This window comes from Leopardus geoffroyi, chromosome X (genome assembly GCF_018350155.1).
Source record: "Leopardus geoffroyi isolate Oge1 chromosome X, O.geoffroyi_Oge1_pat1.0, whole genome shotgun sequence".
In the NCBI taxonomy this organism is placed as follows: domain Eukaryota; kingdom Metazoa; phylum Chordata; class Mammalia; order Carnivora; family Felidae; genus Leopardus; species Leopardus geoffroyi.
In genome coordinates this window covers 100,123,845-100,136,581 of record NC_059343.1, presented here as the reverse complement: position 1 = coordinate 100,136,581, position 12,737 = coordinate 100,123,845, and the positions used below count along the sequence as shown (strand labels likewise).

Genomic DNA, 12,737 nt, shown 5'->3' with positions numbered 1-12,737 from the left:
AAAACAAAAAAGGAAAAATAGTATAAACAAAATTATATTAGTGACAACGTAATTAAAAGGCAGAGTTTATCAAAATGGATAAAAATCAAGCTCTACCTGTATGCCATCTACAGGACACACACTTACTATTCAAATATATAAACAGACGGGGCGCCTGGGTGGCAGCTAAGCAACCGACTTTGGCTCAGGTCATGATCTCGCTGCTCATGAGTTCGAGGCCCGCATCGGGCTCTGTGCTGACAGCTCCGAGCCTGCAGTCTGCTTCAGATTCTGTCTCTGTCTTTATGCCCCTCCCCTGCTCGCACTCTGTCCCTGTCTCTCTCTCTCTCTCTCAAATATAAAAAAATAAAACATAAAAATTTTTTTACTTAAAAATAGATATAAATAGATTGAAAGTAAAAGGATGGGGAAAAATCTATCCTGCAGACAGCAATAGTAAGAAAGCTGGAATGGCTATACTAATATCAAACAAAATGCACTTTAAAACAAAAAAGTGCTTTTAGAGATAAAGAGGGATATTTTACAATGATAAAAGGGACAATCCATCAGGATTATATAACAAGTATAAACCTACACATTCAATTATAGAGCACCAAATTACATGAAGCAAAATCTGACAGAAATTAATAAACAATCAATTCTACAATAATACTTAGAGAGGAAAAAATCCATATTCAATAATGGATACAACAACAAGACAAAATATTAACAAGGAAATAGAAGAACTGAATAACACTATAAAATATCTATACCTAATGGACATATATAGAACATGCCTCCCAAGAACAGCAAGATACACATTCTTCTCAAGTGCACATGGAATGCTCTCCAGAGTAAACCAAATGGTAGGCCATAAAACAAGTCTCAGTACCTTTAGGAGGACAGAAATCATACAAAGTATGCTCTTCAACCACAATAGAACAAAACTGTAAATCAGTAACAGAAGGAAATTTGGTATGTTCACAAACACGTACAATTAAACACCACACTCCTAAATAATCAATAGGTTAAATAAGAAATCATAAGGGAAATTTGAAAGTACTTTGAGATAAATGAAAATGATAACACAAATACCAAACCTTACAGGATCCAGTAAAAACAGTGCTTAACAGGATTTTATAGCTATAAATGCCTTTTTAAAAAAAAAAAAAAAAAAAAAAAAAGAAGAAAGAAAGGAAGAAAGATCTCAGATCAATAAGCTAACCTTCCACCTCAAGGCACTGGGAAAAGAAGAGCAAACTAAACCTAAAGCAAACAGAGGTTAAAAAAATAATAAAGATTAGATCAAAGGTAAAATAGAAAATAGAAAAACAATAAAGAAAAATCAATGAAACCAAGATTTGGTTCTCTGACAAGATCAACAAAATTGACAAACCTTTAGCTAGACTGATCAAGAAAAAAAAGACATAAGACTCAAATTACTAGAATCAGAAATAAAAAAGGTAACTGCTAGAGACTAAATGTTTGTGTTCCCCTCCAAATTCCTATTCAGAAACCTAATCCCCAACATGATGATATTTGGAGGTGGGGTCATTGGGAGCTCTCATGAGTGGAATTAGTGTCCCTATAAAAGAGACCTCAGAGAGCTTCCCTGCCCACTTCTGCCATGTGAGATCACCATGAGAGACAGCAGTCTACAACCAAGAAGAGGGCCTCTCCAGAATTCAACTATGTTTGGCCTCCTTATCTCAGACTTCTAGTCTCAAGAACTGTGAGAAATAAATGTCTGTTGTGTATACGCCACCCAGTCTATGGTACTTTGCTATAACAGCCCAAGCTAAGAGACATTGCGGAGATAAAAACAATTATGAAGCTAATAGACATTATAGAAATAAAAACAATTATAAACAATTATAAAAAAAAATTGCAGGCCAATAAACTAGATAACGAATGAAATGGATACATTGCTAGGGAACACAAATGAGCAAAACTGATTCAACAACAAACAAAAATATGAGTAGACTTTTAATAAGAAACTGAATCAGTAATCAAACACTTCCCAACAAAGAAAAAGCCCAGGACCAGGTGACTTTACAGGTAAATTTTGCCACATACTTAAAGAATTAATGTTGATTCTTGAAAAATTTTCCCCCAAAAAAGAAGAGGGAACATTTCCAACTCATTCTATGAGTCCCTTGTTACACTGGTGCTAAAATCAGACGACGACATGATGTGAAAAAAAATCTACATAGCAGTATCTCTTAAGAATACAGACTCAAAAATCTTCAACAAAATACTAGCAAACCAAATCCATCAACATATAGAAAGAATTATACACCACGACTAGCTGGGATTTATCCCATGAACACGAGGGTATATTAACTTGGAAAAAAATCAATGAATATAATACACCATGTGAACAGAATTAAAAAACAAAAAACACACGGATCATCTCAATAGATGCAGATAAAACATCTGAGAAACTCCAGCACCTTTTCATATCAGTAATACTCAAACTAGGAATAGAAGGGAACTGTCAGTCTGATAAAAAGCATCTACAAAACACCTACAGCTAACATCCTACTTAATGGTAAGAGATGGGTGTTTTCCCTCTAAGACTAGTAACAAGACAAGAATGTCTGCTCTCACCACTTCTATTCAAAATTTTTACTGGAGTTTCTAACCAGGACACCTCGTCGAGAAAATGAAATAAAAGATATCTAGATTGGGAAGGATGAGGTAAAACTATCTCTATTCACACAAGACATCATCTGGTATGTAGAAAATCCTAAAGAATCCATTTTTTTGAGTAGGCTCCACACCCAACATGGGTGGGGCTTAAACTCACAACCCTGTGATCAATAGTGGAATATAATTGAGAGTCTAGAAAAAAAGCCCATGTATACGGTCAGTTGATTTTCAATAGACACACCAATACAATTCGGTGGGAAAGAACAGTTTTTTCAATAAATGGTGCTTGGACAACTTGATAGCCACATATAAAAAGAATGAGGTTGGATCTGTATATCACACAACATACAAAAATTCAAAATGAATAAAAATCCAAATATAAGAGTCAAAACCATAGGGCCGCCTGGGTAGCTCAGGTGGTTAAGTGGCTGACTCTTAATTTCAGCTCAGGTCATGATCTCAGGGTCGTGAGACTGAGCCTCACATCAGGCTCTGTGCTGACAGTGAGGAGCCTGCTTGGGATTCTCTCCTTCCCTTTCTCTCTGCCCCCCAACTCCTGCTCACACACACTCTCTCTCTCATTCTCTCTCTCTCAAAATAAATAAACTTATAAACATTTTTTTAAAGAGTCAAAACTATAAAACTCTCAGAAAATAGAATATGGATTTGTCAGTGGAATCTTAGATATGACACCAAAAATGCAAGCAACATAAGAAAAACAAGTAGCTTAAATGTCATAAAAAATTTTAAGAAACTTTTGTTTCTTAGGATTCTATCAAGAAAGTGGAGACAACTCACAGAAATGGAGAAAATTTTTGTAAATCATATACCTAATAAGGGACTCATACCTAGAATATATAAAGAATGATTAAAACACAATAATAAAATGACAACCCAATTTTTAAAATCAGCAAATTATCTCAACAGACATTTCCCCAAAGATATGGACAATAAACACATGAAGCAATGTTCAATGTCATTCATTATCAGGGAAATATAAATAAAAATCACAATGAGATACCACTTCATAACTACCGGGATGGTTATACAAAAAGGAAAAGGATAATTAGAGTTAGTTTGGTGAGGATATAAAGCCATAACCCTTATACACTGCTGGTGGGAATATCAAACTGTGTAGCCACTTTGGAAAACAATCTGGAAATTCCTCAAAAAGTTAAGCATAAAGTTACCATTTGACCAAGCAATTCTACTCCTCCTAGATATATGCCCAAGAGAAGTGAAAACACATCCACACAAAAACTTGTGCACAAAAGTTCATAGCAGCATTATTTGTAATAGCCAAATGGCAGAATCTACTCAAATGTCCATCAAATGATGAAGGGATAAACAAATATTGTATCTTTGTCTAATGGAATGTTAGTCAACCATAAGAAGAATGAAGTACCAATACATGTTACAACACAGATGACCCTTGAAAACATGCTAAGTAAAGGCAGTCACAAAAGACCACATAATATAATATTCCATTCACAAAATGTCCAAAATAGAGAGAGAGAGAGAGAGAGAGAGAGAGAGAGAGAGAGAGAGAAAGGTAGATTTGTGGTTGCTTAGAGGGTTGCAGGGTTTCTTTTTGGGTGATAAAGATTGTGGTGATGATTACACAATTCAATATATTAAAACCATCGAATTGTGTACTTTAAGTGGCCAAATTGTTTGGCATGTGAATTATGTCTCAATAAAGTTGTAAAAAAATATAGATAAATCAAAATGGAATTCTAAAGAAAGTATGAGGAAATCAAAAGAATGAAGGAAAAATAAACACAAAAGTGAAGAACAGAGAGAACAGAAAACAAAGAATGTTACACTTAAGCCCTAACATATCAATAATTACATTAAATGTATACAGTCTAAATACACAAATTAAAAGACAAAGTAGCAGAATAGTTTCCAAATATGACACAATGATATGCTTATAAAAGAAACTTCAAATATCAGAATATATGCATGTTGGAAGTAAAAGGTTAGAAAAAGTTATATCATTCATATATTAAACAAAGAAAAACAAGTGTGGCTATATTAATATCAAATAAAGTAGACCAGAGCAATGAAAATTATCAGAGATAAAGAGGGAGAGGACATTATATAATGAAAGTGTCAGTCTATTAAGATGACATAACACATTCCCATTGTTTATGCCCCGAACAACAGAGCTGCACAATATATGAAGCAAATACTGATAGAATGAAAGGAGAAACAGACAAAAAATTATAATTGAAGACTTCAAAACTCTTGTTTCAAAAACTGACAGAACTAGGCAGAAAATCAACAAGCATATAGCATTCAACAACACCACCAACTGACAGGGTCTAAATGGCATTTATAGAACACACCAGTCAACGACAGCAGAATACACATTCTTTTCACATGCACATGGAACATATACCAATAAACAAAATCAATAACAGATAACAGGAAAATCTCCAAACCCTTGGAAACAAATCAAAATCTAAATAATCCTTAAGGCAAAGAATAAGTCTTAAAGAAATTAAAATAATACACTGAATTGATTGAAAATAAAAATAAACATATCAGACGTTGAAGGATTAGCTAAAGAAGTGCTAAAAAGAAATTTATAGGGTTAAATGCTTATATTAGAAAAGAGAAGGGACACCTGGGTGGCTTAGTGGGTTAAGCTGTCTGACTCTTGATTTTGGCTCAGGTCATGATCTCAGGGTCAGTCGTGAGACTGGGCTCTGCTCTGGGCATGGAGCCTGCTTAACAGTCTCTATCCCTCTGTCCTTCCCCTGCTCATGCTCTCTTGCTCTCACTCTCTGTCAAAAATTTAAAAAATAATAATAAATTAATTAAAATTTAGAAAAAAAAAACAAAAAGAAAAGAGAAAAAGTCTCAATAACCTAAAGGCCTGACTTAAACTAAAAACAGGGGCACCTGGACGGTTCAGTCAATTAAGTGTCCGACTTCAGCCCAGGTCATGATCTCACAGTTTGTGAGTTTGAGCCCAGCATGGATAGGGCTCTCTGCTGACAGCACAAAACACGCCTCAGATCCTTTATTTCCCCCTCTCTCTCTCTCTCTCTGCCCCTCCTCGGCTCACACACTCTCTCTCAAAAACAAATAATAAAACATTAAAAAAAGAAACTAAAAACAAACTCAAAGCAAGCAAAGGGAAGGAAATAAATAGTGGAAGTCAATGACACTGAAAACAGAAATAATAAAAGTTGAGCTTATCAGTCTTGGGGCACCTGGCTGGCTCAGTGGGTAGAGGATGTGACTCTTGATCTCAGCGTTGTGAGTTCAAGCCCCATGTTAGGTGTCGAGTTCACTTATTAAAAAATAAAGTTGAGTTTATGAGTCTATATAGTTCACAGACTCTACCTTCTTCCATTTTGAAAATCAGAACAGTATCTGTTCCTCTCCCAGTTTCCTTACTGGGAAGTAAGTCCATTTTCATGATTCCTTAAAGATTCCTAAACAGCAGTGCTATAATCCCATCTGTGATTAGTCCCCTAGGATACAAACTGTGCCAAGAGACTTGAGGTCACAAGCTCAACTTTTATCTTGGCATTGGATTCATTCTTACCATGCAGAGTTCTACCCTTTGGGACGAAGGCAGAAGCCAAATGGAATTTGAATACTTCTCTGTTTCTTACAACAATATCAGCCCTAACCACCAGACCCTAGCTCTCAGTGGCCATCAGAGTAACTCTGTAGAACCCTAAGACTCTGGAAAATAGTTTGAAACTCAATATACTAAACAATAGAAATAGAAAAAACAAGGCTCCATAAACTCAATTTTCAGCAAGATTACAATCTCACTGCCTGACCATGGCTTTTTCTTTTCTTTTGTTTAATGTTTATTTACTTATTTTGAGGGGGGAAGGGGCAGAGAGAGAGGGAGAGAGAGAATCCCATGCAGGCTCCATGCTGTAGCACAGAGCCTGACGCAGGACTCAATCTCACAAACCATGAGATTATGACCAAAACCAAGAGTCGGAGGCTTAACTGACTGAGCCACCTAGATGCCCCATCTGACCATGTCTTATTAACCTGTGCCTGTTTGCCCTCCTTTAAAAAATGTAGACATTATACTCATTCTTGTGTGAACACGCTAATGGGAGAGTGACTCTGGAACCATCCTCTTGTCTTAAACCTTGATAAGTATAATGTCATAATCATTAGTAAACCTCAATGCAACCTTTAGATATACTTTGGTGATAGAGTTTCTTTTCCAATAGCCTAGAAGTACACAGTTTCAGCATGCAGATAAACTCCTTCAAAAGCAACAAAACATGAAATACAACAACCTTGGATAAAAATTTAAAAATCACAGCACAGAATAAATTGATTCCTGAAATATTTACTAAAATAGCAGCCGGTATCCAGTAGTATATCACTGAATACCTTCCTGCGACAGGAGAATCTGAGCCAAAGAGGTTTTATCTTCAATGTATTTTTGGAACCTGTATTTATGAACCAAATCTGCGTTGTTCATTGAAAAGTAGTTGTTTGGGAATTTGTTATGCTCTACTAAATGAGAATATAAAGGACAAGAAATATGCTCCATTATGAGCATAAACACTCTTTCCTGCCTCCTCCTTTTGTTTTTCTGCCTGCTCAGTACTGGAAAAGGCCCTTGGGAGATACAAAAAGGTAAAGGAATGGACCCTACATTGAGGGAATTTATGGCCTAGTTGAGCTAACAGACCTAAGAAGTATAATAATGCAATAAACATGACAAGGTTGCTGGTGAGTACTCTGGGAGTGTGAAGGCTATGGGCTGTTGGGTCAGAGAAGGCACCAAGAAAGAGACTAAACCTGAATTAGGACTTAAGAAATGGCTAATATTTGGAGAGGCAGTAAGGAAAGAAAGGGCATTTCAGCCAGGTGGAGCAAAGTGATCAAAGATTCTAAAGAGTCAGAAATGTGTCAAGCATGCTTGAGAAACAATGGCTAGAATGGATGGTCTATGTTGAAGAATAAGAAGGATACAAGTAGGTCAAGACTATGGATGATATCCCATATTAAGGAGCTTTGGCCTCAGCACATTAGCTACTACTAAAGTGTAGCCACCCACATCAGAATCACCTGGAGAGAGTGTTCAAAATGAATTACAGAAATAAAAATAAAATAAAATAAACACTGTAAATAAATAAATAAATAAATAAAATAAAATGAATTACAGGCCTGAAGTCCAATGACTCTGATTCAGCAGGTTTAGGGCTGGGGCCAGGGAACCTGTATTTTGAACAAGCATCCCACACACACACACACACACACACACACACACACACACACACACCAGACCTCATCAAGTGATTCTGATGCCTGATAGAATATAAGAACTGCTTCAAGCAATGGAAAGTCAATGAGAGGCTTTTAGAAGAGGAGTACCATAGTGATACAGCAGTGATTTAGGAAAATAAACCTTCAGTTGTATGCTGGGTTGATTGAAGAAAAGGAGATATGGAAAGTCAGAGAGAAGGCTTTCCAATAGTCCCGGTGTTCAATTTAATCACTGTGATTTATCCATCCCTCTGCTCCCAGGGCCTAGCATAGAGTTGGATACACAGTAATTCACTCAGAGGCAGACATACTTGTGAAGTTCATGAAGCTTAATGCTTTAGAGTCCCTTACTTGCATAGACCCTTTCCCAGTCCCTTCTTTTTTTTAATGTTTATTTTCATTTTGAGTAGACAGAGAGAGTACAACCAGGGGAGGGGCAGTGAGAGAGGGAGAAAGAGAATCCCAAGCAGGCTCTGCACTGTCACTGTCAATGCAGAGCCCAATTCAGGGCTCAATCTCACAAACCAAGAGACCTGAGCTGAAATCAAGAGTCAGATGCTCAACCGAATGAGCCACCCAGGTGCCCCTCTTCCTTTTTTTTAATTTAAAAAATGTGGGGTGCCTGGGTGGCTTAGTCAGTTGAGTGTCCAATTCTTGATTTTGGCTCAGGTCATGATCCCAGGGTCATGGGATCAAGCCCCACATCAGGCTCCGCACTGAGCATGGAACCTGCTTAAGATTTCTCTCTCTCCCTCTGCCCCTCTCACTCGCTCACGCACTCGCTCTCTCTAAAAAAAATTTTTAATTTAATTTTAAAAATAAATAACTCACATATATACCTATTCTTGAATTCTTTAAGATGGCCCCCCAAATTGTATAAAGCCTCAGACTCCACAAATACTAGATCCAGCCCTTTATTCAGTGTTTAATTTTTTTTAATTTATTTTTTTAAGTTTCTTAATTTATTTGGGGGTGGGGGGGTAGGGCAGGGAGGGTTAGAGAGAGAATCCCAAGCAGCCTTGTGCTGCCAGCACAAAGCCTAATGCGGGGCTCTATCTCACAAACTGTGAGATCATGACCTGAGCTGAAATCAAGAGTCAGATGCTTAACCGACTGAGCCACTCAGGCACCAAAAGTTTATTTATTTTGAAGGAGAAAGAGTGCGCCTGTGCATGCATGAGTCAGGGAGGAGCAGAGAGAGAGGGAGAGAGAGAATCTCAACCATGCTCTGCACTGTCAGTGCAGAACTCGACATGGGGCTCGATCTCACAAACCGTGAGATCATGACCTGAGCTGAAATCAAGAGTCAGACACTTAACCAACTGAGCCATACAGATGCTCCTTAATTTTTTTAGTAATACCTACACCCAACATGGGGCTTGAACTTACAACTGCAAGATCAAGAGACACATGCTCTTCTGACTGAGTTACCCAGGCACTCCTGTATTCAGTGTTTATTGAGTTGAACTCAAAGATTTAATTTTTTGTGGGGCGCCTAGGTGACTCAGTTGGTTAAGCATCTGACTCTTGATTTTGGTTCAGATTATGATCTCAGTTTGTGGGTTTGAGCCCCACATAGGGCTCTGTGCTGACAGCTCAGAGCCTGGAGCCCGCTTTGGATTCTGTGTCTACCTCTCTCTCTGCCTCTCCCCTGCTCACTCGCGCTCTGTCTCTCTCTCTTAAAAATAAACATTAAAATTTTTTAAATAAAAAGTATTCATTTAAAAAAAGATTAATCTTTTGACAAATCACTTAATGTATTCTTCCTCCTTGCTATACCTGTTTAACCCCAGTTTATTCTCAATATAATAGATGGATCCTATTAAAAGAAAAGTCTATATATATATATCACTCTTGTGCCCAAACTCTCTAGTCTCAGAGTAAAAGTCAAATCTTTACAATGGCTATAAGGTCCTATACAACCTGGATCCTTGTTACTTCTCTTATCTCATCTCCTACTATCCCTTCTGCTCACTGTGTTCCAGTCCTATTAACCTCTTTGTTGTTCCTACACCATGCCAGGAATATTCCTGCATCAAGGCCTTTGACACTTCTGTTCCCTTTGCCTGGAATTCTCCTCCTTGCAGATATTCTCATGGCTCACTCTCTCACGTCCCTCACAGCTCTGCTCGAATGTCACCTTGTCAGTGACATCTTTTCTAACCACTTTCTCTAAACTGCCATCATGGGGTGCCTGGGTGGCTCAGTCGGTAAGCATCCGACTTCAGCTTGGGTCACGATCTCCCGGTTCGTGAGTTTGAGCCCCGCATCGGGCTATGTGCTGACAGCTCAAAGCCTGAGCCTGCTTCAGATTCTGTGTCTCCCTCTCTCTCTGCTCCTCCCTCACTCACATTCTGTCTCTCTCTCAAAAATAAATAAACATTAAAAAAATTTTTTTTTAATAAATAATAAACTGCAATCTTATATACATACTCCCTATACCCTTCTCTGTTTTAGATATCTTCTTAGCACTTATCACTATATAACATATATTTCAATTTTTGTTTTTTACCATTAGAAATATAAGATCCATGAGGTCAGGGGTATTTGTCTCTCTTGTTTTCTGGTATATCCCTACCACTTAGAACAGTACTCAATGCATAGAGGTTGCTCAAAAAAATCCTCATTGAATGAATGAACGCCACTTTTTAGCTGTGTAACTTTGGATAAATCACTTAAGCCTCAGTTTTCTCATCTATAAAATTAGATAATAATAGCACCTACTTCATAGTCTTCTGAGGTTGGGAAGGAGATAATTTATTAACATTTAGTACAGAATCTTGCACAAAGTAGGCAATAAATGTTAACATGGGTCCTTGATAACTTAATCCAAAGAATACCACCTACTCTACTTCCATAGAAGACCAGCCTGAGCCAGGCATAACCTACTTAGCCAGGCCTGGCCAAACTCAACAACAGATCTGCAACTGCAAAAGCTATTTCCCTCCACTGATGAATGTCACTGACAAGTACAGAGGCAAATAGACACACAGAGAGGCAGATGTGACACACTAGAAGCTCATCCGGGACATGGTCTCAGGCTAGAAGAACTGGAATCTGTCTTGTTTTACAGAGACATGAAAAGGGAACCAAGCTACATGCACATTTTATTTGTAAGGAGTCAATCACAGTAGGAGTCCCACTAAAAGACACTCAGCACCACCCAACACATGCATACATCCTGGTGTGCATATCAAATAAGCCTTCTCTTTATTCCTTAGGCATCATGGGAAGCTAAATCAAGAGAAAACCTACTTACAGCAGGGGTCCTAACTATTGGTATAATATGATTGTTACCTGGGGCGCCTGGGTGGCGCAGTGGGTTAAGCGTCTGACTTCAGCCAGGTCACGATCTCGCGGTCCGTGAGTTAGAGCCCCGCGTCGGGCTCTGGGCTGATGGCTCAGAGCCTGGAGCCTGTTTCCGATTCTGTGTCTCCCTCCCTCTCTGCCCCTCCCCCGTTCATGCTCTGTCTCTCTCTGTCCCAAAAATAAATAAACATTGAAAAAAAAAAAAGTTAATATGATTGTTACCTAATTTGGAGTCACCATTCTTTAAGTGAGAGCCAGCCCCTCTCACTCGCACCTAAGCATGCTAAGCTCAGTCAGGACCTAACCGGACCAATGTTGCTTCCAACATCTACTCCTGGACTTCATCCTGGTTCTTCACTGTCTGCTTATAGACTATAGATATGCGTCTTCCTGAAAGAAAAGGGGGCTAGGGAGACAAAGAGTCTTTCATACCTTTATGTTACAATCTGCTCCTAACATACATGTGGGTCCAGCTTTAAGATCATAACTCTTGTTTCCTCTACATCTACTTGAAGAATAATTTCCTGTACACACTAATAATAGCAAAAATTACTAGCTGAAATTTAGCAATTACTATGTATGAAGCACCATATGACCTTTACACTCATTGGTTTTAATTTTTTAATGTTTATCTTTGAGACAGAGAGAGCACAAGTGGGTGTGCAGCAGAGAGAGAGAGACAAGCGTGAACAGGGGAGGGACAGAGAGAGAGGGAGACACAGAATCTGAAGCAGGCTCCAGGCTCCGAGCTGTCAGCACAGAGCCCAAGGCAGGGAATGAGCCCATGAACTGTGAGATCATAACCTGAGCCAAAATCAAGAGTCGGACACTTAACCAACTGAGCCACCCAGGTGCCCCTACACTCATTGGTATTAAACCTCCAGTAACAGGCAGGAGCTATTGAGGACAATCAGCCACAGCTGTGAGCTGCCTTGTGGCCATGGGCCTCAACAAGGGCCACAAGGTGACCAGGAACATGAGCAAGTGCCTCACAAGGCACACCAAGTTCATGTGGGACATGATCAGAGAGGTGTGCGGCTTCACCCCATACCAGCAGTGAGCCATGGAGCTGCCTTGGAGCTGTCTCCAAGGACAAGTGCACTCTCAACTTCATCAAGAAAAGGGTAGGGACACACATCCGTGCCAAAGGAAGAGAGAGGAGCTAAGCAACATCCTGGCAGCTATGAGGAAAAGGGTATCCAAGAAGGACTGAACCCCTCCCCTCTGTATAGAACTTGAAAAAAATAAAAATAGAGAAACCATCAGTAACACATTAGGTAGGTACCATTTCCCCCATTTTACAAAGGGGGAATCTGAACTGACTCAGAAAGACTAATTTATTTACATAAGTTCATATAGCGAGTCAGTGATAAAGTCAGGATTCAAACAGATCTGCCTTGCTCCAAATCTATACTTGCCACTACAGAACACCACCATTCTAGAAAAAGATAATTTAACCATATGCATGAAACTAACTTGAAGACATAAAGTCCATAACAATTAGGCGATGTAAAATTGAGAGAGACCAAGAG

The 12,737-nt window shown here is 38.6% G+C and overlaps 1 pseudogene; it reads left to right on the top strand.

The window, feature by feature from the left end:
• Nucleotides 1–772: 772 nt before the first annotated feature.
• LOC123594437 lies at nt 773–12,512 on the top strand (annotated as a pseudogene).
• The last annotated feature ends 225 nt before the right edge of the window (nt 12,513–12,737 follow it).